The 27,602-nt window shown below is 38.1% G+C and overlaps 1 protein-coding gene across 5 annotated transcripts in view; it reads right to left on the bottom strand.

Moving 5' to 3' along the window:
- JAKMIP2 (janus kinase and microtubule interacting protein 2) overlaps positions 1 to 27,602 on the bottom strand; it is a 187,716-nt gene that overhangs the window by 97,922 nt on the left and 62,192 nt on the right. The window contains exon 1 of one of the 5 annotated variants that reach the window (XM_050793996.1): positions 6,871 to 7,379. The exons of the other annotated variants lie outside the window; for them this stretch is intronic. The gene's annotated coding sequence lies outside the window, so the exon portion shown is untranslated. Of the gene's footprint in view, positions 1 to 6,870; positions 7,380 to 27,602 lie in introns of those variants that run through there. 5 annotated transcript variants of the gene reach the window in all.

Below are 27,602 nucleotides of genomic sequence, written 5' to 3'. Positions count from 1 at the left end.
TAATTAAATAAGAGGGGATTTCGTGCCTAAATCTAGTGTTGTGGTTGAAAAGTTTCTTATGATGTTGCACCGGTTGCTTCATAGAGTCTGATTAAATGCAACTAATAATAAATAATAATCATTAATATTTCCCTTTTAATCATTCACATAACAAAGACTTAGTGAAGATAAATGATTGACCTTCTGCTCAGTGTTGGTAAGCAACAGAGACAGGATTTAATCTAAGCTGTTAGACTCCAGGACCCATTCTCTTAACCATATCACTATAGTCCCACCCTTAAAGGATGGTGGCGATAGATACATGGAATAAGGCCGGTAAAGTGTTTAGCATGATATGTGTCAAATAAGTGCTCTGTTCTAAAATCAGCTTCTTCAACAAATATGTATTGAACGCTGCATAGCTGCCAAGCACTGTACTTGGTATGGAAGATACAGCGGTGAATAAATAAAACAGACATACATTGTTGGCTCAGGGAGCTATTATGTTAGTTGGAGACCCACACAATAAGCATGCTAAGTAAATACACTGTGTTAGATATGATAATGTGCTATGGGAAATAATAATACCAAACAGAGGTCAACAGGAAGGATCCAGGTGGGGTTATGATTTTAGATCCGAGAAAGCCTAAGTAGCTGCTATTTGATTAAAGGCTGATGCCTAGGGGGAAAGCGTGCCAGAGTAGTGAGGAAGTAGTATAAGAGCTCCACAGTGAGCAGAGACGTCCAAGTTCCAGGAACTTCAGGGAGCCAGGGAGGCTGGAGGAATGAGTGAGCTAGGACAGCAGCCAACTAGAGGGCAGACATTAATGGGAGGGCGTTGTGTGCAGACCATGCTGTGCTTTTTAGGCCATTTTGCATTGATTTAAGCTTTTACTCAGAGTGGGTAGGAAGCCACAGGAGGAGTTGAGAGGGGCAGTGCCCTGATCTGACTTAGCTTTTAACATTTTGCTCTGAGTGCTCTAGTAAAAGGAGAAGACTGAGCATAAGGGTGGAATTAAGTGGACTGGTTTGGAAAACTGCAAAAATCCAGCTTGGAGATGGTAGCAGCTTAGACCAGAGTGGAAGCAAGGGAGGTGGTGATAGGACTAGACACAAGCTGATGGTAATCCTTTTTAGGTAGATGTTTCGTCAGAATCATGGGATCAGTAAGTTGAGCTGAGATGCAGAGCCACATTGATCTGATGATGTATTAAACAGTACATGTTACTGTTTGTTCCTAAAATGTATAAAGCTCCCACTCTAAGCAGGGCACTGTGCCAGGCACTGTAGCTAAAACACTCTGAGGGTGTCCATGCCCTCAGAGAGCTGTCCTCCTATTAAGAGGATAATAGTTACACCATAACTTTATGTGGCTGCAGAATATGGCTATAGCACATTTGTTCAATGAATATTCACTGCATACACAGTTTTAGGGGCTAGAGATAGAGCTGAGGATAGAATAAACAAACATCCTTGCTTTCCTGGAGTTTATACCCTAGCAGAGTGAAAATAAAAAATCAGCAAGATAACTATGTAAGTTATATAGTATGTTAAAAGATAATAATGAGAGACTTCATGACGATCTTGACCACACCTGTGCAACACTGTCATAGTGAAAAATTAGAAACAATGCACTGTCCATGTACAGGGGAACAGCTTGGGCTGGACGCAGTGGCTCACATCTGTAATCCCAGCACTTTTGGAGATTGAGGCGAGGGGATCACTTGAGACCAGAAGTTTGAGACCAGCCTAGGCAACATTATGAAACTCTGTTTCCACAAACAAACAAATATTGTTAGGCATGGTATTTCTGAGGCCGAGGTGGGAGGATCATTTGAGCCCAGAAGGTTGAGGGTGCAGTGAGTTATTTTGGCACCACTGCACTCCAGCCTGGGTGACAGAGTGAAACCTTGTCCCTAAAAAAAACTTAAAAAACTAAAATAAAAAAAGGGACCAGCATAATAAAATGGTATGTCCAGTCTTTAAATTACCATGCAAGAGTTTAAAAACACATAGGAAGATGTACATGAACCAACGAGGCTAGTTGTATCTCAAAACATTTCAAGAGCAAGATGACGAATGAAGTCCAAAGTATAATGTCATTCATGTAAAAAACTAAAGAGATTATATATATATATATGCACATATGCACACATATCTATATGGACCTATATTTACATACATGCATAAAAATCCTTTGAAAAGATATATGAGGTAACAGGGTCCATCTCATTGAGGGATCAAAAAATCTTCCTGGATGCCTCATATGGTTCATTGCAAACCCTCTGGGGAATGTGTCTCAGGTGAGTGTGCAGCTCATTCTCCAGCGCTTTGTGGCCGTTGCATGATGCACACTGTGTGGCCCTCAGCAGGATAAACCTAACTTTGACCATAACTCTGACAAATTATGTACCTGAATCTGTTTCTGGAAATGCTGAGACCCTTTGGGTACACAGGATGGGTCCTGGGTGAAAATGGGATTTCTCCTCTCTCCCCTGTCTCCACCACCTTCCTGGGGGTAGGTGCCTGGAGCTCTATTCTGGTCTCCTCCTCATGGGTTATCATCTTACCCACTCATTCAGCCTTCTCCAGATTGGTTAATGTGATGAACTACTCCAGTCAAAGTGCTAGCTGATAGGGAGATTGGTATTTTAAAACTCTCTCATCCCCTAAATACATGAGTTTTATTTTAAAAGTGGGATAGGAGATACAAGCATTGCATAAGATTGTATATGAGAAAACACTGTTACCCATAAACCACTGTAAACATATTCCATTATTAAAATGATTAATATTTGCTCTCCCACTCTCTCTATTGTGCACAGATGAAATGTTATTGTTACTATTAACCTTCTCACCTCCTCCACGGTACACAGACTGGGGAATGCTATTAATAGTTTCCCCGCATACCCTGCCCAGCTCCTTCTGTTACTGTGAAGTAATCTGGATGAACTATGCTAGGCGTAAAAGGCCAAGGATTTTTCATCTTCCCTATTCCAAGCAGCATTCTTTCTCTTTATTGTTGAAATTTACAAAATACTTGAATACTATGCAGACGCTATAATCACCTCATCTTTTATATGAAAAAACTGGGGCTCAGAATCGTGCACTTACCCAAGGCTGCACAAAGCTATGATTTAACACAAGCCTTCTCCCAAACCTTGTGTTCACGTAGCACAACCCAAGCTTTGGCCCTGAAGGATTCTTTATCACATAGACTTTATCTCCTAAAGTCTAGCCCAGAAGAGGAGTGTTTGCTTCTCTTTTGACTCAAGGGCACATGAGGGTGCTGGCTGATCAGTGGAGGTAGACCTGGAGCAAAGGCGATTAGGTTTGTGATGCCCATGCCTCATGGAGGGGAGTCTGTGTGGGAGCGGATAAGCAGCACCATGGGTGACTCCTTGAGACCTTTGCTCCTGTGTTTCCCTGTGCATGTGTTTGTCTCTGTGACCTTCTCTCCAGTCTTTAAACAGGATGCTCCTTCCTGTTTTGGGGCCTTTACATGTCCCATTCCCTTTGCAAAGTCCTGTCTTCCTTCGATTCTAATCATCTCAGTTCCAGTGTCATTGACTCAAGGAAGCTGTTGTTGGTTGAGTTGTGTCCCTCAAAAGATATGCTTAAGTCCTAACTCCCAGTACCAAGGAATGTTACCTTACTTGGAAATAGAATCTCTGCAAATGTAATCAAGGTGACTGATGTCCTTTTAAAAAGGAAAATTTAGACACAAACATACAGATATATCCAGGGGAGAATGTCATGTAAAAATGAAGGCAGAGATTGTGGCATTGTGTCTACAAATCAAAAAACAACAAAGAATACCAGTGACCACCAGAAGCTAGAAGAGAGGATGGAATAGTCTTCTCAGAGCTCCGGAAAGAACCAAGCTTGCTGACACCCCGTTTCGGACTTCTGGCCTCCAGAACTGTGAGAGGATACATTTCTGTTGTTTTAAGCCACCAGTTTGTGGTAATTTGTTACAGCAGCTCTGGAAAATGAATACAGACCTTCCTGAGATTTTCAGACCAGGCCAGGTTCTTCGGGTGCATGTTTTCACAATATCAGCTATTTTTCTAAATAACATGTATCACAGCTTGTGGTTATAAAGTTGATTTTTAAAAATCAATATTTATCTCCCCCACTAAAATGAAAGACTTGTGAAAGTAGGGAGAGCGTTTGCTCATACGACTAATATAAAAACAGTATGATACACATTTTTTAAATGAAAGAAAGAGTAAATGAATGAATGGATTGATGAATGACAAGAAGAGAGTGCAGCACTTGTAATTTTGGCCTGGGGACATGCGGAAACAGTCCATTTGAAAGCATAATAAAGCTCATTCTCTCTTTCTCCATTTAGATTTGAACAATGATCTTTTTAAAAGTCTATGGGTAATGATAAGATTGACAAAACAGTTCATAATATCAGGGAAAACTGTCAACACTAACACTGAGATAATTACTGTAAAACTGTGAAAAATGAAAACAAATCATTTCTGTTAGAGAAAATGAATGCTTTTTATCTTATATCTTATTATCAAACAGCACAATCATAATTATGTGTGCCACCAATTCTGTATATGATCTAAAATTGCAAACAATTTTTATTTGAGGGAAACAGTAAAATCATACCTTTTTAACCTATCTTTAAAGTTAGCTATTTATAAATATAATATGATATTCACACATCACAAAAATTGCTGGAAGAATGATGTTGCTTTATGCTTAAGGACAAGAACTCTGGAGTCAGACCCTAGGCTTAAAGGCCAGCTCTTATCTCTTACTAACTGTGTGACCTTGGGCATGTTACTTAACGTCTCCCTGTCCAGCTTTTAATTTCTGCCTCATAGAGCAGTTGTTTGGATGCATCTAATAAACTAATACTGTTCATGTAAATACATACAAAAGTAATTGGCACATTGCAAACCTCCATACATTCTCACCATTAATATTATCAGACGTGACATTTGATGAGATCATGGGGAGTAGTCATTCAGCTCTTCTCACCTACTTACATCAGAACTACACACTACAAATCATTTTCCCTTTTCATCTTTAAGAATTAGAAAGCAACGAACAAAATAGGTGAGTGATGTGTGGGATTAAGGGTGGCAAAGAGATATCACAAACACATTTTTTAATAAAAAAAGAGGCTGAAAACATAATGTTTTAATTTGTGACAAGAGAGTAAGAGGCACAAAATAAAATGTTAAAATTAAAAAAAAAACAAATTGGAATTTAAACTCCTTCTTTTGAAAGCATTAATTTATTTTATGGTAGATTTTCAAGTTCAAGTTTTTGCACTTTCGTTTCAGTCCTGTCAAGTCAAAATTTCAAACGACTGTTAAAATCTTAGGTTAACTGAATGGTTTAAATCCTTAGAATTACAATCAATTTGGGGGTTAAGCTTTTTATCAGATAAATAGAATTTCATAAAATCAAAGTAATTAAGCATATCTGCTGTGGTGGCCCCTTCTCAAATAAATCCTTTCTACTAACAACATTTTCAAGAACTTGGTTTTTGAAGTTCCAGATAGGTGAAGTTTATGATGGACACTGGATTAATAGTTTCTCTTCATCTGCAGCTCGTCTACAGCAATTCCCACATCTCCTCTCCCAAGACAGCCAATTAATATTTTTAAATTGGTGTAAGAATAGCCAGGCTAGAACCTAGCTCTTCTTCTGGTGTCAAATGTGATCACTCTCATTCAACCTCAGATTTAATGTTGACTTGTCTGCTGGAAATCACTACTGCCTACACTGGGAAAATACCAAGTTTAAAACAAACAAACAAACAAACAAACAAAACTCCTTTAATAATCCATTTTGGCTAGAGAAGATAAAGACTTTCCAGGGAGATGCCAGAAGCTTGTGCTCTTTTTGGGTGTCTCTCATCTTGTCTTTGTGGTTAATTGTGGAGTCACAGTCACACCATGGGCAACTAAAATAGGAACAGGACTCCTTGATGGGCTGTCTACACTACAAGCAGTCATCACCCCAGGTCAGGACTTCCTGAGAAATAAAGAGGGCGTACAGGAAAATGAACAAGCCAACAAGATTCCTACAGATCCTATAATTGTCTGGTGAAATTGATAGGCTATGCTTGTCAAAGCTGCTGTTTGGTATTCTCCCTTCCTGTCTCTCCCTCCCTCCTGGTGACTGGCAATTTCCATCTGCAGCTTTTACAATTTGATGTGTAATTTGGCCTCTCATGTCTCCCTGAATGTGCCTTTGTGTCACTTCTACTTTTGAGGCTGCATCTTTCTCAAACTTGTCTCTTGGTATTGTTCAGATTCACTCTTCTTTACTGTTGAATAGCCAGAATTTATCTTTGAAAAATTTACTGTGAAAATAAAAACAACTGTCACATGAAGAAAATAAAACACAGAGAACTAAACTGTTTTGTCAGGCATAGAAATTAAATTTTAAGTCTGTTGTACTTTTGATAGAACTATGCACATATGGGCTCAGAGCTTATCAAATTGTGACAAATTTTGTGTTTGTTTAAGGTTCTACACTGGAGGCTGAGTAACTTGGAGGCACAGGATAATAAAAGCACATGCAAGCAAGCCAATTTGTTTTATATGTAACCATTTAAGATGCAGGATCAGAAAGATTTTCTCCCTTCATTCTCAAATTTCTGCTAGGCATGAGTATTCATGATCAAGCTAGACTCAAAACAAACTAACGATGCGTTAAGTATTAACACCCAGGACTCTTATGGAATGATTTTTTTTTGTACTAAGTTTGGCAGTTTATAGACAGTTGCCAATGATCCAACTAAATTAAGTGCTCTTGAATACAAGCTTAAATAAAGAAAAACCTATTTAGTAGTGAGAGGCTAAAAAAGAAAAGCAAAATGGCACCAATTGCCCAGCTTCCTTCCACACCTACCTCCGAGGTAGAAGACTCTCAAGGATCCAGGCTTCCCTTTCATAGACTCCAGATAGATGAGGTTTATGACGGACACTGGATTAATGGCTTCTGTTAGTCTGCAGCTTGGCTATATCAGTTCCCACATTTCCTGTCTCGAGAGAGCCAGATGAATAGGATTCCTCCTTAGGGCATTATTGAATGGCAATGGCACTTCTCCAATAGCAGCATCCCTAGCATGGGCATCAGGCCCAGATATTTATTATATGTTCTTCCATAGCTTCTGACAAGCAAGCAAGTAAGGTTTGCTTTTCTCATTTCTTCCTCTATTGTTATGCAAGTGAAAGGTAGGGGTGTGTATGTATGTGTGTGTGTGTGTGTGTGTGTGTGTGTGAGAGAGAGAGAGAGAGAGAGAGACAGAGAGAGACAGAGAAAGAGAGAACAAGTGATCAAATTCAGAAACGTTTCCCCCCATACTAATTTTTATATACTGATTTATAGAAATTGAGATTTGACTCTTGATGTAACTGCTTGACTTAGACTGAGAACTAAGTTATATACAATAGAAACTTTTTTTTCTGGCAAAATTATATAGAATAACACATAGTTCTATTATATTATACATTTTAAAGCCCAAAAAGATCAAGTGTTTAAAATCTGCTGAACATAATATTACAATATTTGCTTTCGTTTTAAAGGAGAGACAAAAATACAACAATATTTTATGGAGATCTTCCCAATTACAGGCTTCTACCAGCCTTAACTTTCTTTATCTCAGTAAAAGTTAGGAAGACATATCCCTTATGGAGGTTGGACAAAATTTAGTAAACATATACTGAGTGCCAACCATATTTAAGTTATTGCTCTCTATAAGGTTTACTGAGACCAACATTTTGCAAAACTTCAGGAGATATCATTCATGTACACTTCTGATATGGTTTGGCTGTGTCCCCACCCAAAACTCATCTTGAATTGTAGTTCCCATAATCCCCATGTGTCATGGGAGGGACCCAGTGGGAAGTGATTGGATCATGGGGCAGTTTCCCTCATGCTGTTCGCATGATAGTGAGTGAATTCTCATAAGATCTGATGGTTTTATAAGGGGCTTCCCCATTTGCTTGGCATTTCTCTCTGTGCCGCCATGCAAAGAAGGATGTGTTTGCTTCCCCTTCTGCCATAATTGTAAGATTCCTGAGGCCTCCTCAGCCATGCAGAACTGTGAGTTGACTAAATCTCTTTCCTTTATAAATTACCCAGTCTTGGGTATTTCTTTATAGCAGTGTGAGAACAGACTAATACAGCAAATTGGTACTGCAGAGAGTGCCGTGCTAGTATAAGGATACTTGAAAATGTGGAAGCAACTTTGGAACTGGGTAACAGACAGAGGTCGGAACAGTTTGGAGGGCTTGGACAAGACAGGAAAATATGGGAAAGTTTGGACTTTCCTAGAGACTTGCTGAATGGCTTTGACCAAAATGCTGATAGTGATATGGACAATGAAGTCCAGGTTGAGGTGGTCTCAGATGGAGATGAGGAACTTGTAGGGAACTGGAATAAAGATGATTCTTGCTATGCTTTAGCAAAGAGCCTGGCAACATTTTGCCCCTGCCCAAGAGATCTGAGGAACTTTGAACTTGAGAGGGATGATTTAGGGTATCTGGCAGAAGAAATTTCTAAGCAGCAAAGTGTTCAAGAGGAAGCAGAGCATAAAAGTTTGGAAAATTTGTAGGCTGAAGATGCAATAGGACAGAAAAACCCATTTTCCGGGGGAGAAATCCAAGTCTGCTGTAGAAATTTGTGTAAGTAACAAGGAGCCTGTATTAGTTCATTTTCACACTGCTAATAAAAACATACCTGAGACTGGGAAGAAAAAAAGGCTTAATTGGACTTACAGTTTCACATGACTGAGGAGGCCTCAGAATCATGGTAGGAGGTGAAAGGCACTTCTTACATGGTGGCAGCAAGAGAAAAATGAGGAATAAGCAAAAGTGGAAACCCCTGATAAACTCAGCAGATCTCATGAGACTTATTCACTATCATGAGAACAGCACAGGAAAGACCGGCTCCCATGATTCAATTACCTTCCCCTGGGTCCCTCCCACAACACGTAGAAATTCTGGGAGATACAATTGAAGTTGAGATTTGAATGGGGACACAGCCAAATCATATTAGAGCCAAATGTTAATCATCAAGACAATGGAGAATATGTCTCCAGGGCATGACAGAGACCTTCACAGCAGCCTCTCCCATCACAGGCCTGGAGGCCTAGGAGTAAAGAATGGTTACATAGGTCGGGTCTAGGGCCACCCTGCTGTGTGCAGCCTGGGGACTTGGTGCCCTGCATCCAAGCTGCTCCAGCTGTGGCTAAAAGAGGCCAAGGCACAGCTCGGGCCATGGCTTCCGAGGATGCAAGTCCTAAGTCTTGGCAGCTTTCACTTAGGGTTGAGCCTGCTGGTGCACAAAAGCCAAGAACTGAGGTTTGGGAACCTCTGCCTAGATTTCAGAGGATGTATGAAACTGCCTGAATGTCCAGGCAGAAATTTGCTCCAGGGGTGGAGTCTTCATGGAGAACCTTTGGTAGGGCAGTGCAGAAGGGAAATGTGGGGTTAGAGACCCAACACAGAGTTGCCACTAGGGCACTGCCTACTGGAGCTGTGCGAAGAGGACCACTGTCCTCCAGACCCCAGAATGGTAGAGCCACCAACAGTTTGCACTGTGCAGTTGGAAAAGCTGCAGACACTCAATGGCAGCTGTGAAAGCAGCTGGGAGGGGGGCTGTATCCTGCAAAGTCACAGGAGCAGAGCTTCCCAGGGCCATGAGCCCACCTCTTGCACTAGTGTGACCTAGATGTGAGACATGGAGTCCAAAGAGATCATTTGGAAACTTTAGGGTTTAATGACTGCTCTACTGGATTTTGGACTTGTATGAGCCCACAGCCTCTTTGATCTGGCCAATTTGTCCCATTTGGAACATGTGTATTTACCCAATGCCTGTACCCCCATTCTATCTAGGAACTAACTTACTTTTGATTTTATAGGCTCATAGGCAGAAGAGACTTGCCTTGTCTCAGATGAGACTTTGGACTTGGACTTTTGCGTTAATGCTGGAATGAGTTAAAACTTTGGGGTACTGTTGGAAAGGAATGATTGTGTTTTGAGATGTGAGGACACAAGATTTGGAGGGATGGGGGTAGAATGATATGGTCTGGCTGTGTCCCCACCCAAATCTTATCTTGAATTGTAGTTCCCGCAATCCCCATGTGTTGTGGGATGGACCCAGTAGGAAGTGATTGGATGATGAAGGTGGTTTTCCTCATGCTGTTCTCATGATAGTGAGTGAGTTCTCACAAGATCTGATGGTCTTATTAGGGCTTCCCCCTTCAATCAACACTTCTCTCTCCTGCTGCCTTGTGAGGAAGAATGTGTTGGCTTCTCCTTCTGCCATGATTGTACATTTTCTGAGGCCTCCCCAGCCATGTGGAACCATGAGTCAACTAAACCTCTTTCCTTCATAAATTACCCAGTCTCAGGTATTTCTTCATAGCAGCGTGAGAATGAACTAATATAGCTTCTTAGAGTTGCTCAAAGTGGAAAGTGGTTGTACCAAAATAATCTGGATTTTCACTGGTACTCTGTGGGCCATAGAATAATGCCACCTCCTCAGCTCTGAGCTCTTCACAGTCTGGCGCGAACCTCATTTATCACAATCTATGTTATCTAAGATTTGGCTATATAAGATCTATTCACTGCCTACATTTTCCTGTAATTGGTCTATGCTCTTCTATCCCCCAGGCCTTTGCTCATGCTATGAATCTAATCAATAAAAGAGAAAATATACACCCATCTGTTATTACATATGGTAGGAAAAACACTAAAGCATATCACATTTGAACTGTAGGGTAAAGAAAATTTAAAGAAAATAATGGCAGTTAAAGTTCTGATTTGGTAGGTTGAAAGAACTGCTGCTGGCTTGAGTAGGTGTTGATGTGAGCAGAGTTGTGTTCAAGTAAGTCAACATGGGTTACAGTAAGAAAACTTGTACAATCATTAAATAAGACAGAATCAGGCTCTAGTCTGGGTGGAAATGGTGAAGAACAGATGTAGAGAGAATTCCAGGGTAAAAGAAGGTAATTGAAAGATCTTGGGAAGTTGTTTACATTGGTGAAAAAAACAATTAGAGAGGGACCCTTTAAATAACAGCAAGACCACAAGAAAAGAGGGTAGGAGAGAGGCAAGTGAGGTCGATGAGGGCTGAGTGGCTTGGGGAATAGAGAGGAACTAAGAAACATTTTTTACCCCAGCCATAAATGAACTAGTTTTCTTAAACATCTTACTCATAAAAAAAACCCTAAAATTTCTGGATTAACAACAATAGCAAAAGCCAATCACAGAACAAAAATAGAATTCCAGAAATACAAACAGCACAGATGGCTCTATCCTTACAGCATCAGCTAAAATGTGATGCCTATTGTACATTGGGGATAGGCAACAAACGCTAGTGTTTCAAGAGTAGGACTTTCTTTGTATGAAGAAGCTTGCATAAAATTGGGTTTCCAAAGAGAACTAAAATCAGCCTGCCCTTCCTGAAGAACACCAAGGAAAACTATCTATTCAAACTTGGTGCTGTGTGAAGCAGAAAATTATTCTCTGGCATGGAGTCACAGGTCATCCTTCATGGTGGTGTGTGACCTAAATGTACGCTATCCATGTTAGTTGAAAACATACTGGCTGAAAGGCCAGTGACCCCAGTGATCAAAGAGAAGCAAATTCAAAACCTCTTTGGAGAAACACCCTTTTAATACAGACCTCAAAACATTTCCCCAGATAAAGTTCTCAAGTGGAAAAGTTCATGGAGTGGAGGGAAACAGAAATAAAATCAGACCATTAGAGATTCAAATATTGAAATTATTAGTCACAGAGCACAAAGTATACTAAAAATAGTTAAAAATATGAAAAATATTAAAAATAAAATAAGTGACACAAACAAAGAACTCGTGGCTATAAAAATAAATCAAACCTTTAGTAAGGAGAAAAAATAATTATAATTGAAAATTAAATGGATGGTAAACATTAGGTTAGATACAGATAAAGAGACATTTAGTGAACTAGAAAGTAGACCAAAAGAAATTATTCAATAGTAGGAACAAAATCACAGATATTTAAAATATATATGCATGGTTAAGACAAACGGAAATCAGAGTGAGAAAGGCTAAAATATATCTCATGCAATTTCTAGGAGGAGAAAATAGGCAAGCCTGGGACAAGTTTACTAATATTTGAGGAGATATAACAGCAGCTTTAGAATTTAGCTGTCTTTAAGTGTCTCATGGGAGAAATTCAGCTGCGTATTTGTTTCCCCATATTGCCACTACTAAAAGCTTTGATCAGAACCAAGTCCAGATTCTCAGCCCCTAACCATAGCCAGGAATTAGCAAATCTCTGAGGGAAAAAGCAACAGCTGATCTTCAGATCATCTCTGGAAGTTTCTTGCCTTTCTGGAATTTTAGTCCCCCTAATCTTCCTTTCTTTTGTAGCTCTTGGATGCCTTTAATATATATTTTTTGTAACATATCTGGCTTTTTAAATTGTTTTCAGTGGAAGCATGGAGCTGTCATGCACTACTTCATTCTAGCAGAAAGTGGAAACTAAGGATGGCGTCTTTGATATTTGAGCATATTCATTTGGTTGGCATATTTATGTGGTTGGAGGAAGGTATGAAAAGAAAAGTATGGTAGCTGGGAATGAGATTATGTAGAGTCCTGTAGGTTACGGTAAGAATTTGTTTTGTAAAAAAAGCTGTAAGGTCAAAATATGCTGAAGACCAATGTCATAAAGGAAGAAGTCTCAAAGAAGAGAAACAAGATAAATAAAAGGAATATGATCCTGGAAAGGGAAGAAGGTATCCTGGGATTAGACTCAAGAAGGATGGATCCAGAGGCAGTGAAAGGAGTTAAATTACTTTGTGATCAGATATTGGTTTGTGGTTGACTAGTGGAGACAGAATATCTTAAAGATAAAGAGAGTGCTGATTCCTTTTCCTTACCCTCATAGTTAGTGCAAGTAAGATGAAAAGCAGCCTCTACTTGAAAAAGAATCTTCTTGTGAGCAAAAGTTACCTGCTATGGTCTAAATGCTTTTAACTCCCTAAAATTCATATGTTGAAATCTAACCCCTACAGTGACAGTATTAAGAGGAGGGGCCTTTGGGAGGTGAATAGGTCACAAAGGCTTGACCCTCATCAATCTTTGATCATTGGGAGCACTGGCCTTTCAGACAATATGTTTTCAACTAACATAGATAGCGTACATTTAGGTCACACACCACCATGAAGGATGACTTGAGGATCCATGCCAGAAAATAATTTTCTCCTTCATACAGCACCATGTTTGAATAGGCAATACAACTAGTTCCATTATGAAAGAGGCCCAAGGAGGCTTGTTTTCCCCTTCTGCCATGTGAGGTGCCATTTATGAGGAATGAGCCCTCACAAGACACCAAATGTGCTGGTTCCTTGATCCTGGACTTATCAGCCTCAGAACTGTGAGCAATAAATTCTGTCATTTATAAATTACCCAGTGTAAGGTATTTTGTTATAGCAGCCAGAATGGACTAAGACACTACTGACCACTCATTTTGCTTGCACATTCTCTCTCCATTCTTCTGATAACAGAACTGCCTTTGGTGAACCATCCCTCCTCATACTCAGTCCATGTGATTTTAGTAGAGTCAGCTGCATTTTCCCTTCTGCTTCTTTCCTAACTGCCTGGCACAAAAGTCGAAACATAATCCAGAGCAATTGCTTACAGCAAACACAATTTTGTCTAGTGAAACTCAATTCTAGAACTTTTGATAGAACTATTTTACTGGGGTTGATGGAATATTAATCTGAACCTGCTAGTGGCTACCTTGCTAACACAAGGGAAGAACCAACACAGAAGAAACAGCTAAGCTATGAGGATGCAAAGGCATAAGAATGATACAATGGACTTTGAGGACTAGGGGGAAAGGGTGGAAGGGGGGTGAGGGATAAAAGACTACACATTGAGTACAATGTACATTGCTCGGGTGATGGGTGAGCCAACATCTCAGAAATCACCATTAAAGAACTTACGTATAAAGAAAGAAAGAGAAAGAAAGAAAGGAAGAAAGAAAGAAAAATTGAAAGAAAAAGAAATAAAGAAAGAGAAAAGAGGAAAGGAAAGGAAGGAAAGGAAGACAGAAAGGAAAGAAGGAAGGGAGAGAAGAAGGAAGGAAGGGAGGGAGGAAAGAAGGAAGGAAGGAAGGGAGGGAGGGAGAGAGGGAAGAAGGGAGAGAGAACGAAAGAAAGAAAGAAAAGAGAGAAAGAAAAGAAAGAAAGAGAGAAAGAAAGAAGGAAATAAAGAAAGAAAGAAAGAAAGAAAAAGAAAAAGAAAGAAGAAAGAAAAGAGCAGAAGCCAAGGAGGAAGCAGACTGAGAGGCAGCAAGACAGAAAGTGATGATCCAAACATGTTTGAGCATGGCTCTTTCTATACTTTCCATTTACATGAGATAAATTATCTTTCCTGCTTATGTCAATTAGAGTTGTATTTTGGCAAACTGCAAAAGAAAGACTCCTCACAAAAACACTTGGGAAACTCTGCAATAAATGGAATTTTGTTTCCAATAGGCATTTAACAAGACATTAAAAATCCTAGAATTTCAAAGAAGTAAAGAACCTCAGAGATTGTTTTGACTTGCCTCAAGTCCCATAGTGAGTGAGTAGTGGATCTAGTGCTAAAATCCAGGTCTCCTATACTTTTCTCCTCTCAAGAAGAGATAATAATATACAGTCATGTGTGATTTAATGAGAGAGATATATTCTGAGGACTGTATCTTTTGGCAATATTGTCATCCTGTGAACATCATAGAATGTACTTACACAAACCTATATGGTAGAGCCCACTACACACCCAGGCTATATGTTATAGCCTATTGATCCTAGGCTACAAATGGGTGCAGCATGCAACTGTACTTCATACTGTAGGCAATTGTTAAGTCATAAGTATTTATGTATCTAAACATACTTAAACTTAGAAAAGGTACAATAAAATACAAGATAAAAATAAACGATACACTTGTATGGAGCACTTACTGTGAGTGCAGCTTGCTGGACTGCAAGTTGTTCTGAGTGAGCAAATAAGTGAGTAGTGAGTGAATGTGAAGACCTAGTCATCACTGTACATTACTGTAGACTTTATAAACACTGTACACTTAGGCTACACTAAATTTACATAAAAGTTTTAGTCCTTCAATAAGAAGTTAACCTTAGCTTACTGTAACTTTTTTTTTTGAGACAGAGTCTTGCTCTGTTGCCCAGACTAGAGTGCATAGTGCAGTCATGGCTCACTGCAGCCTTTACCTCTGAAATTCAAGTGATCCTCCCATCTTAGCCTTCTGAGTAGGTGGGACCACAGGTGCATGCAACCATGCCCAGCTAATTTTTTTTGTCGTGACAAGGTCTCACTATGTTTTCCAAGCTGGTCTTGTGCTCCTCAACTCAAACAATCCTCCTACCTCAGCCTCAAAGTGCTGGGATTACAAGCATGAGCCACTGTGCCTGGCCTTTACTGTAACTTGTTTACTTCATAAACTTTTTTACTTCAACTTTTTTACTTCATAAACTTTTTAATTTTTAATTTTTTACTTCATAAACTTTTAAATTTTTAAACTTTAAATATTTTTGTACTGCTATACATTTTCTTTTTTATATCTTATTATGTATACTTTTTCTATTAAACAATTGTTTTTACTTCTTAAAAGTTTTGTTAAAAGCTAAGACACAAACACAGACCACACATTACCTTAGGCCTGCACAGGGTCAGGGGTCAGGATCACTAGTATCTGTCTTCCGTCGCCACAGCTTGTCCCGCTAGAAGGTCTTCAGGGGCAACAACATGCATGGAGCTGTCATCTCCTATACTAACAATGCCTTTTGGAATACCTCCTGAGGCTGTCTTACAGTTAACTTTTATATATAAGTAGAAGGACTATACTCTAAAATAACAAGGAAGTATGGTATAGTAAATACATAAGCAACATAGTCTTCTATTATCATTATCAAATATATACAGTGCATCATTATACATGATATACTTTTATAGACCGGCAATGCTGTAGATTTGTTTACAGCAGTAATACCACAAACACGTGAGTAATGCATTGTGCTATAGCGTTACAACTGCTATGATGTCACTAAGCAAAATGAACTTTCCAGCGCAATTATAATCTTACGGAATGGACCACCATGGTAGATGTGGTCAATCTTTGACAGAAACATCATACAGAAACATCATTGTTTGGGACATGGCTGTATGTTCCATTTCACTCCTGGCCTCCTTTTACTGGGAAATTTGGTGTTAGGGAAGAGAGGAGTCTCCAACATTAGAAGCAGAGCAAGGTAAAAGGAAAGACAACCAGGGAGTGAGAAATGATTCGCTCTCCCAGAAGATTAAATCATCCATTAATAGTCAGCTTCTTCATGGAAAGCCAACTGGATTCCCTCTGGTAATCAATTTCCCCAGTCATTACTCAAAAGTAAAGTCAAGCAGAGGTTTCACTTCCTTAACTTGTAAATATCTTTGGCTGTCAATAATCATTTCTACTTGATACTGTCGTTATTCTGATTTTGCAGAAAGGCTGTATGGTGAAGTTAGGAAGAAGCTTCTCCAAAGCAGCACTTTATTTGACTGTGTTTGAAAGCAGGTAGTGATAGAACCACTGGAGCTGTTTTCTGAAGGATGCAGCATTTTACAGGAAGAGAAAATAGCACTAATAATGTAGCAGAGTATGAATTACAAGGTATAGGCAAACATCTGCACACAAATCAGCCAGGATAATTTTACCTCATCAGAAGCCACACTCAGGATACATGAGTGAAATCTCTTTGGAATATGTTCGTTGTTGCTGCAAAACAGAATGTTCTTTGCTTTTAAGAATAATTTTCCTCCGGTTTCTTACAATGCCTTTTACACCAGTTAAACCCATTATGAGTGTGTGAAAAATTTGTGTTGATCAAGCTGAGTTTGAGCCATCAAATTCTAACAAAGTCACTTGTTTTCTGCATCGTAAGCAGTGGATTATTGGAGTCAGGAAGGGAACTCCAGGAACCCCTTAACTCAGAGATAGTGAATGGTCAGTTGTTAAGTAAACAATAAGGCTGGGTATGGTGGTTTATGCCTGCATTAGCACCTTGGGAGGTCGAGGTGGATGGATTGCTTGAACCTAGGAGTTTGAGACCAGCCTGTGCAGCATGGAGAAACCCCTTCTCTACTAAAAATACAAAAATTAGCCGAGTGTCGTGGCACACGCCTGTAATCCCAGCTACTCAGGAGACTGAGGCCACAAGAATCATTTGAGGCTGGGAGGCAGTGGTTGCAGTGAGCCGAGATTGCACCACTGCACTCCAGCCTGGGTGACAGAGTGAGACCTGTCTCAAAACAAACAACAACAACAACAACACACACACACACACAGAGAAAAAAAAAACCCCAAAAACAAAAACAAAAAAGTCTGAGGTCCTGTGTGACTTGTGGCAACATCCCACCGTCTCTACTTTGGGCGTCACCTTTCTGAACTGCAAGGCAAGTGAAATATAAGGTTACTTCCAGGGCAGAAGTGCTCTGACCTTCTATCCTCAGATAAAGTGTATGGCTGGGAGACTGGTTATGCAGTTCGTCATAAATCATTGAAAGAAAGCAAAGCCTTAACATTATGCATAATTAAGGACTTGCAATTTAAAACTCTAGTTCTATTTTTTATGTATAAAATGAATAATGTGTTTTAAATGGACTGTTTTGATGTGGATGTGGGGAAACACTTCTGTGTTTTAGTGGGAGTATAAACTAGCACAAGCTTTCTGCAGAGTAATCTGGCCACATATTTAACAATTGAAACTGTACGTAGCCTTTGATTTAGGCACTCTGCTAGGAGTTTATGTTATAGGTATATTTGAACATGTGTGAAATAATTTTGTATATGGCATTATACAAATATAGTATTGCTTCAGGTAGTGAAATGCTGGAAATAACCTAAATGTTAGTATCTATAACGGAATTACTCTGCAGTGGAATATCATGCAGATATTGGAAAGTAAAATTTAGATCTGACAGGAAAACCGTAAAATATATTAATAAGGAAAGACTGTTACAGAAGTGAATTCCCTTGGTTCACTGATTCAAGAGAGGATGAGAGGGGATGCTGGTTTTTTCCATCTTCCCCAAGACTGGAGAACCAGCAACTGCATTCTAACAAAGAGTTGACCAGCAATGCTTTTTAGTCAAGGTTGGCAAGGAAGATGCATGGGGATTCTGGCTGAAATATTGAGATATTCAAACTCCTGGACTCGAGCAATCCTTCTGCCCCAGCCTCCCAAACAGCTGAGACTATAGGCACATGCCACTGTGCCCAGCTACAAATTCTTTTCTTAACACTTTCTGTGGTCATCTGGTTTAACAGACATTTCTTAAAAAAAGAAAGGAAATAATAACAATAATACTTTAGTATTGAGTACCTACTATGAAGCATCACTAGAAATCTTTGTATATTCTATCATTTATCCTAAAAATTATGATCTACCCAAATATTACAGATCGAGTATTTCTAATTTGAAAATCCAAAATCTGAAATGATGCTCAAAGGACATGCTCTTCGGAGCATTTCAGATTTCAGATGTTTTGGATTAGGGATGCTCAACCAATATGCTGCAAATACAGTGTTCCAAAATCTGAAAAAAAAATCTACAATCTGAAACACTTCAGGTCCCAAGCATTTCAAGTAAGGGATATTCAATCTGTGTCTCCGTTGGTCAGATAAGAAAACTCAGACACAGAGAAGTTTAATGATTTGCCCAGAGAATGATAGTCAGTAAGGAATTAAAATTAGTACTTCTTTCTGCTGTCAAAGCTGATGTGTTTACCTGTGTGTTATACTTTCCAGGCCTTTTTTTGATGGTTATGAATCATGAACTTTTTAATACAGGCAGTTAAAAAGGCACTATAATGTAAATATCTATTAAATAATTCTAGGTACTGTGTTAAGTACTTAACTGTGTTAAGTCTTCACCAAGTGCAGTCAACATGTTGAGTCCCAGAAGGGACAAAAATGAACACGTGCTCTTAGTGATGCCTGGGACCCATATTAGATGTGCAGTAATAAGTATTAGTACTTATTAATAAGTGCAGTGTTTCTGAAACCTTAGGCATTTTTGTAGCATCCTCGCAATTTTCACTATATCCACATGACAACTTAACATTACTTAATTCATTTCTATTTAAATTAACTCATTTCTTTTCCTTAAAGTCCAGCTATTTTAGCCTCAGCCTAAACACCATATCTGTTAAAAGTTGTGATATGTCAGTAATATTTTCTAGTACATGCTACAATAAGCATATTACTATGTGGGAAGATCCATTCATGTGCCATCTAACATCACACTCTGGGAAATACTAGATTAATACCACATTGTCTCAGAGTGACACAGCCCCCTCCTAGGCCCCATAAGATTTTCTTTCTTAACTTTTGTGATGTTGTTGCTCCCAGAACTGAAATATGTAGCTACCAGTGTATCCCTAACATTGGTACACTCTCCCTGGTAACATATCCTGCTCCGAAATTGATAGATATATTCATTTTCCATCATGTACCACCCTTCCTAAACATTTGACTGACTGTAGATGTAATGCACAACAGTGGGTTTTGATACTAATTTTATGGTGAGTCAATGACTGATATGCAAATCAGATCGGCAATAGTAAGTACACAGTCTTCTTAGCAAAATGAGTTGAAATAGGAGATTAGGGAGGAGCCATGATTTGAACCAATTGCTTCCACAGGATAGAACATAGGTGTTTTGAGGTGGGCTACATCAACTGGTCTGAACAAAGTCAGTTAGAAAAGAGCTTAAGCTGGATATGATGTCCTGGCATTTTCTCCAAAGATTGTAAGTGAGAGAAGAAGGCAACTTAAATTGTTATTTTATATTTATCAATAAATGTTTGCCTATTTTCTAAAAGATATCCTTAGGAGACGTTCTGGGAAGTATGTAACTATTGAGTCAAAGAGTATGAAATTATTTTACATATTTAAATTCATATGGTGAAACTCCACAAAACTAAGATTTAAGTGACAATGGAAAATTGTAAAAACAATAAAGCTATCAAAAAATGAAAAACAAAAAATGTAAAGAAATGTGGACTGAAGAAAGATTCATATTTCCCTCAGCATTGAGTTTCAGACATTAACTCTCAAAGCTTGAAGATAATCCATATCACCCGAGGAGTTTGTGAACCATGCAGCAGTTAGGTTCTACCCATATAAATCTGAACTAGGGCCGGGCGCGGTGGCTCAAGCCTGTAATCCCAGCACTTTGGGAGGCCGAGACGGGCGGATCACAAGGTCAGGAGATCGAGACCATCCTGGCTGACACGGTGAAACCCCGTCTCTACTAAAAAATACAAAAAACTAGCCGGGCGAGGTGGCGGGCGCCTGTAATCCCAGCTACTCGGGAGGCTGAGGCAGGAGAATGGCGTGAACCCGGGAGGCGGAGCTTGCAGTGAGCTGAGATCCGGCCACTGCACTCCAGCCTGGGCGGCAGAGCGAGACTCCGTCTCAAAAAAAAAAAAAAAAAAAAAAAAAAAAAAAAATCTGAACTAGAAGCTCTGAGGACTAGGCATCTTCATTTTTAGGAGGCTCCCCGGTCATTCTGATGCACACCACATTCCAAAACACTGACTTAATTAACAGCTAGTCATGTAGGAGGAGAAACAGGTTGGAATTATAATTACCAACACTTACATGTTAATTATGATTAGTTTAATAATCTACAGAATAAATAGTTCGATAATCTTGTTATTTTTCATTCACAGTTTTAACTTCTGTTTATTCAATTCTAATATTAACTTTCTGTTCCCCCTACCACATTTCAATGTTCCTGAAATTGAGATGCTTTTTAAAACTGATGTATGTTTTTTCCTGAAAAGATGTTAGTAAATAAATGTTACAAAATGCAATGAATTATGTGTTAATCAAAGAAATTCAACAGTTACGAGAGACCTCAAAGCCATGAAGCCATTTGTAACATTGTGGGTTCCTGGGTTCAATTTGTGAGTACTCTGAAGCCAGTATGTAGCTCAGTTTCCCTCCTGGGTGTGAACACAGGCCATTACATACCATGGCAAGCTGGCCTTACACTTTAGAGATGCAGCGACTCTCCCAAAGTAAACAACTACCTACACCTCAACAGCACATTTTGTTTCCTTGTTAAAATCATCCTCTCAATGCATCCAATTGTTAGTGCTGGTGACGGAAGTGAAAATGTTTAAGCATGATAGTTTAATCTAAAAGGAAGTATTTTGAATAAATCAAGGAACTGAACAGTGGTAATAAATTTTACTTGCTTTGTTCACATATTTATTAAATAAATGACATAAATAGATTTATGGAGCTGTCCAGTTTTTAAGTGATATTTTATAACTGTATTATGAAAACTTAAATTACAGTAGTGGAATTGAGACGCTCTCAGTATCCAATGAGAATGTTACTGGTTTGTATTATGAGACTCTTATACATACTTGCATGTATTTGTGTATGTAAATCCAGACACACTTAAAAATATTTATGTGCACATCTATACTTAATACATGCCGACAATTACATATAAAAATATTTCTATATATAATAACAAGGATCTATAAAAGTACCTATATAAATATGTATAGGTATATATACTGATGTATATATGTTTTAAGATATTTAAAAAACGGAATTAAGTATTTTGTATATCAATGACTTACTCTGAAGTGAGTATAAAGAAAGCAAGCAGTAAAAATATTCTAGGCTGGGTGGGGTGGCCCACGCCTGTAATCCCAGCACTTTGGGAGGCTGAGGCGGGTGGATCACAAGGTCAGGAGTTCAAGACCAGCTTGGCCAAGATGGTGAAACCCCATCTCTACTAAAAATACAAAAATTAGCCAGGACTGGTGGCGCGCATCTGTAATCCCAGCTATTCAGGAGGCTGAGGCAGAGAACTGCCTAAATCCGGGAGGCGGAGGTTGCAGTGAGCCAAGATCACAACACTGCACTCCAGCCCGGGCGACAGAGCGAGACTCCTCAAAAAAACAAACAAACAAAAAGACAATCATCCTAGTCTTTCTTCTTTTGTTCTCCTAATCGTAATTTTTCTTTAAGGTGCCATTGTCCTCTGCATTTCATTTTATTTATCAATGTACATGCCTCATGTATCTATTAGGCTGGAAATTATACAAAGGCAATGATGTTCTACTTGTCTTTGAATTCTTCAATGCCTAATAGAGTGATCAGCCTGTAATAGAGGCTTAAAATCCAAAGGAGTGTTGATGAATAAATGAGTCAGGAAATATGAACAACACTATGATTCTTTTACTAAATACCTTCTTGAACGTGGGCAAATCATTAATTTACTTGGAATCCAGTGTACTCATCCTTACAATTACAGGGTGGGTTTAGTTATTCTTCAAGGTATCATACAGATTTTTTGTTTCACATATTAAATTTTTTTCATATTCTGAATGCTTTATAACATTATTGTGATATATAGATTCTGCTGAAACATATGGTTTTATCACTGCTTCCATCAAATGTATTAGCTATCAAAAAAAGAAAGTTAAGACTAAAATCAGGGGGTATAAATTTTATATACCGCAAAATGTCAGGGAGAAGAAAAAGATTTAAGGAGCACAGGCTTTGTAAAATCAGTAGTCCTAGAATCTAGTCTGGACTTTACGACTTACTAGCTGAGTGACCTTCAAAAATAAATCAATTAACTTCTTAGGCTCCATTTCCTGGTCTGTAAAATAAAGATTATAATACTTGCTTTATCTCCTTCTCAGGGTTGTTGTGAGGTCCATTAATATATGTGAAAGCAGTTTATATAGTGCTGTATAAATGAAGGTTGTAGTTTTACCCCTCAATACCAATGTTTTAATAGCATTAAACTATATATTGTCATGGCACAATGAATTCAAAATTCACCAAGGCTCTGCCAAAGAGAAACGTAAAATGATAGATGTGATGGGAAACAGTTCTGAAATCTTAATTACATTATGCAAATGTGAGGCAATATTATTTTACATCTTGATACAGATTTCTGAATCAGTTATAGGGATGCATTCCAAGTAGTAAAGTGTCTAGGTAACAAATGAATGTTTCTCAATAGATAGAGGAATAAAAATCTTTCTACTATTTCTTATTTAAGCCAAAAGTCTTAGGCTTTTAAATCTTTCTAAACATTATTTCCTATTGTTGAACAGATTAAGTGTTAAGTGACAGTAGTTTGCAATAGCAGAGACATGAATAGATCTACTTTAAAAATTAACTTTTAAATTTTTACTCTCATGAAAACTTTGAGAACAAGGACTTAATAGCAAAATCAAATATGACCATTACTGCCAAGAAACAGATGCTTGTGTCTAGTATAAGGGGAAACATTCATCTAACCCACAGTCTTAAAGTCATAATGAGGTAGTTGTGGCTTCTTAGAGTCATAATGAGGTAGTTGTGGCTTCTTAGAGTCATAATGAGGTAGTTGGCAAGTCCACAGGAGTGATGGTAAAATGACTTACTCTATTAATTTACTCATTTACTAGTTCATTCAACAAGTATTTATTTTGCATTGGGTACTTTGCTTGGAAGTGAGACCTCAGTAGTGAATTACAGGGATAGGTTTCTTTTCTTGCCAGATGTTTCCATCAGGCAGAGAAAACAAATGTTAAAGAATAGGAAGGCAAAGGGGGTATATTGGTTAAGAGTGTAGATAGCCTAAAGGGAGAGACACTTATGGGATTTGGGGGCAACCTAATTTTATTAAGCCTCAGTTTCTTCATCGATAAAAACAGAGTAGTGTCATCACTGATCTCAAGGGTTTTTGAGAAGATTCATAGTGTGTAACCCACAGTAATTTTTTTTTTTTTTTGAGACAGAATCTCACTCTTGTTGCCTGGCTGGAGTGCAGTAGAGCTATCTCGGCTCACTGCAACCTCCGCCTCCTGGGTTCAAGTGATTCTCCGACCTCAGCCTCCCCAGTAGCAAGGATTACAGGTGCATACCACCACACCTGGCTAATGTTTGTATTTTTGGTAGAGACAGGGTTTTGCCATGTTGGCCAGGCTGGTCTTGAATTCCTGACCTCAGGTGATCCACCTGCCTCAGACACCGCACCCAGCCCATAGTAAATTTCTAAGAAATGTAGACTTTATGGTGTTGATAAAGATATCTTTATCAATTATACTCCTTTAAACCAGTTAAATAGTCTTAATGCCATGTTAGAACATTCTACAAGGAATCTTGCTTTATTCATGCCTTAGAATCTGAATATTTATGCCATGTTGTACTTTGAACTCTGTTTTCAGATCCAAATGTCCCACATTCTCACCTTGGCTTTGTCGCCTGTCTTCTGTTCTGGTCTGCCCTTCTTGTCTACGACCCACACTCACTCACAGAAGTCATGATTTCCAGCCACTCCAGGAAATAACTGCACAGGCCACCTGATCAAGGTTCCCATGGGAGTTCTTCAGCCCAGGGAAAGGATTCAGCCAATTTTCTTTTTTCTTTTTTGTAACAAAGCAATTTATCCTCTCTAAGTCTCAGTTTCTGCATTCATTAAATGACAGGATTTAATGTGACAGTGCCTTTTTAAAATCCATTGTTTTATAAATTTCTGTTTCTCTTTGTTTTTGTAAGATTTATTTTGGTGTGAAAATGATGACATTTTACATACAGGACTCTTCTAAAATCATCTGAAACCCATTGAAAAAATAGCAGCAAATAGGCCAGGGAACAAATTTTAGAGTCCTTCCGCTAGCAATATTACAGAGCGCTGCGTTCTCATCTCTTTGTGTGGCTTTCACACATTATAAAATTGCTTTGCCAATATCGCTTAGTGGAGGCGGGGGAGGGGATATTTTAAAACTAGGAATTGGATGTTTCACTTGGTTGCTCCCTCATCCATCTTAATTTTGACATCATAAACACCCAGCACCCAGCACCCACCCCTTCCACTCTGATGGAAAGAATAGCTATGCCTATGAATGTTTAAAAGCAAAAATGGAAGGGCATACATTTTACTTCAAACACAGACACTTTTCATCCTCTTTCTCAAGTAAAAGCCTAACTAGTAACCTTTTAGAGAATGCTAAGAATTGAAATAAATTCTTTGTTGAGTTCATAAATCCAAGTAATTCTAGTAAGTCAGGGTTCCTTTAAGGAATATGGGTAACGATTCAAAAATATGTTAAGGGAAAGGGAGGGAAGCAAGAGTAAAAGGAACTGCTAAAACCAGCAACCTCCATAAATAAACCACATCCTGAATATTAATAATATATTGTATAAAATTCATGAGATACATTTTATGTTTCAAATATCTAGAGCCAGCAATGATACAACGCAGCTAGACCAGATATTTTTTTAATTTCAAGGATCATAGAATTAGTATACCTTAATTATATGAATACAAAATTGCTTAACATTTGTTTAATTTCTTTGGCAGTTTATAAACTAGGAAGACTTTTTTGTAAATGTGAGCCTTTCACTAACATCAAGGTTCCATTTTTTATGTGAGACATTTTTTGAACAAAAAGTGACAATATTAGAAAAAACAATAAAAGCTAAACTTTATTGAACATTCACTGTATACCAGGTACTATTCTGGGGGCTTTAAATGGATCAATTTACTTAAAACAGCCTAATGAAACAGGGAATCCCCCTTCTTAATGAGTAATAAAGCTGTAGGAAATGATATAATTTTAAGTACATATGAAATTCTACTTAATTAATGGCAGACTGGGTAATTCTGGACAATCGCCAACCAGTAAAGACAATTTAAAAGCCTAGGAGAAAAACCGCAAATTTTAAAAAGCATTAAAGAACAAATGAGATTATAAAGAATTACCAGGCTGAGATCTGAGGGTAAATAAGAGACCGCAGCCAAGAACATAGAGCACTCTGGGACTTTTGCTCTGGTGATATTTGCTGATCCAGGAGAGATGGCTAAGAGGCTGAACTGAGGTTTTGATAGACTAATGGGAGCTAGACAGAAAAAGGTGGTGTCTAGGTAGGCTTGATTATTATTCTTGTTTCGGACTGGGACTTCAGAGTGCCACATTCTAACGGCAAAGGCAAAGCAAAAGTAAATGAGTACTCATAACAACTGCAGCCCGACTGTAAGTCATCTGGGTGACCTAGACAATCTGAAACCCTCTATTTAGATCAAAGTAATTCCAGATTGCTATTGCCTACAAGCGTGGAAAAAGCAAAAGACAACTGACTTGGGACACCCAAATAACTTCTACTAGCAATAATTGAAACACCATACTCCACACCTAATAAAAGGTAACCAAACACATGAGGAGATGAGACAGCATGAGTAAGAACCAGCAGAACCAAAAGACAACAGAAATACACAAAGACTTCAAATACTGTAGCCATTACAAAGGTTCTGTGAAACAGTCATGCCTACTTCAGGGGATAAAAGTCAGGCATGAAAAATTTGAAAGGCAACCTGAAAATAGAAAAAGTGATATGATATAGGAAATTTGGGAAAGAATAAAATAGAAGCTATAAAACAAAAACATAACAACCAAAATTAAGAAATCAATAGATGAGTTCATTGGAATTTAGATGTAACAGAAAAAAGAATCAGGTAATGAAAAACAGGTCGAAAGCATGGAAAGAGCAAAAGATGGAAATGATGCAAGAAAAGAAAGAAAGTAAAAGACATCAAAACACAGCCTGGAAGTCTGTCATATATTCAGTAGAGCCTTAAAAGAATCCAAGAGACAGAATGGGGGTGAGGCAATGTTGGAAGTGCTAAAGGCTAAATTTTTTTTAGAATTGATGAAACATATCTATACATGGAGTCAAGAATCCCAATGAATACCAGCAAGAATTGCAGACAAGAAGGAAATCTTAAATGCTATCTGAGAAAAATAGATGACTGGCCTATAAAAAAACAAAAAACAAAAAACAAAAACAAACAAAAAAAAACAGTTAAACTGAGAGCTGACTTCTCAACAGCAACATAAGAAGCAGGAGACAGTGGAATATTTTTAATATGTTGAAAGAAAGTAACTACCCAAATTTGAATTCCATACCCACTGAAAATGTCCTTCAAGAATGAAGGTGAAACAAAGATGTTTTAGATGCGCACTAAAGAAAAATCTAAAGGATGTTATTTAGACAGAAGGAAAATGATACAGAAAAAAATAAGGAATGAGGAAAAGTGGTATCTGGGCAAATGTAAAAGAACATTGATTGTTAAAAAATATGAACATATCTTATGTATAATTATAATCACAAAGTGATAGCATCTAATTCTGTAATTCAAGAACAGTAAATGTGGTTTTAAGGGCTGGAAGGAACATAAATGTGTGTATTACAATTATTCTTTGATAAGAGAAGAATATGTTATAATTACTAGAATTAACACAAAGATTAGTCTGTAACTTCTAAGTTAATAGAAGAAATTGAATGATTAAAAAATTTCCTGTTGATTCAAAATAAATCAATAAAGGAAGGAGAAAGAAATTAATATAGAGCCATTTGGGCAGACAAAAAACATAATGAGATAGTAGATTTAAATCTAAAATCAGTAATTGTATTAAATTTAGATAAATGAAATATACCAATTAAAAGAGAAATTGGCACACTGGGAAAAAAATAAGTAAACAGAAAGATAAAATTATATGTTCTCTAAAGAGCCTTCCTATT

The sequence above is a fragment of the Macaca thibetana genome, chromosome 6 (assembly GCF_024542745.1).
Source record: "Macaca thibetana thibetana isolate TM-01 chromosome 6, ASM2454274v1, whole genome shotgun sequence".
NCBI classification, from domain to species: Eukaryota; Metazoa; Chordata; class Mammalia; order Primates; family Cercopithecidae; genus Macaca; species Macaca thibetana.
Note: the sequence above shows the minus strand (reverse complement) of the source record. Positions and strands in the feature narration are given on the sequence as shown.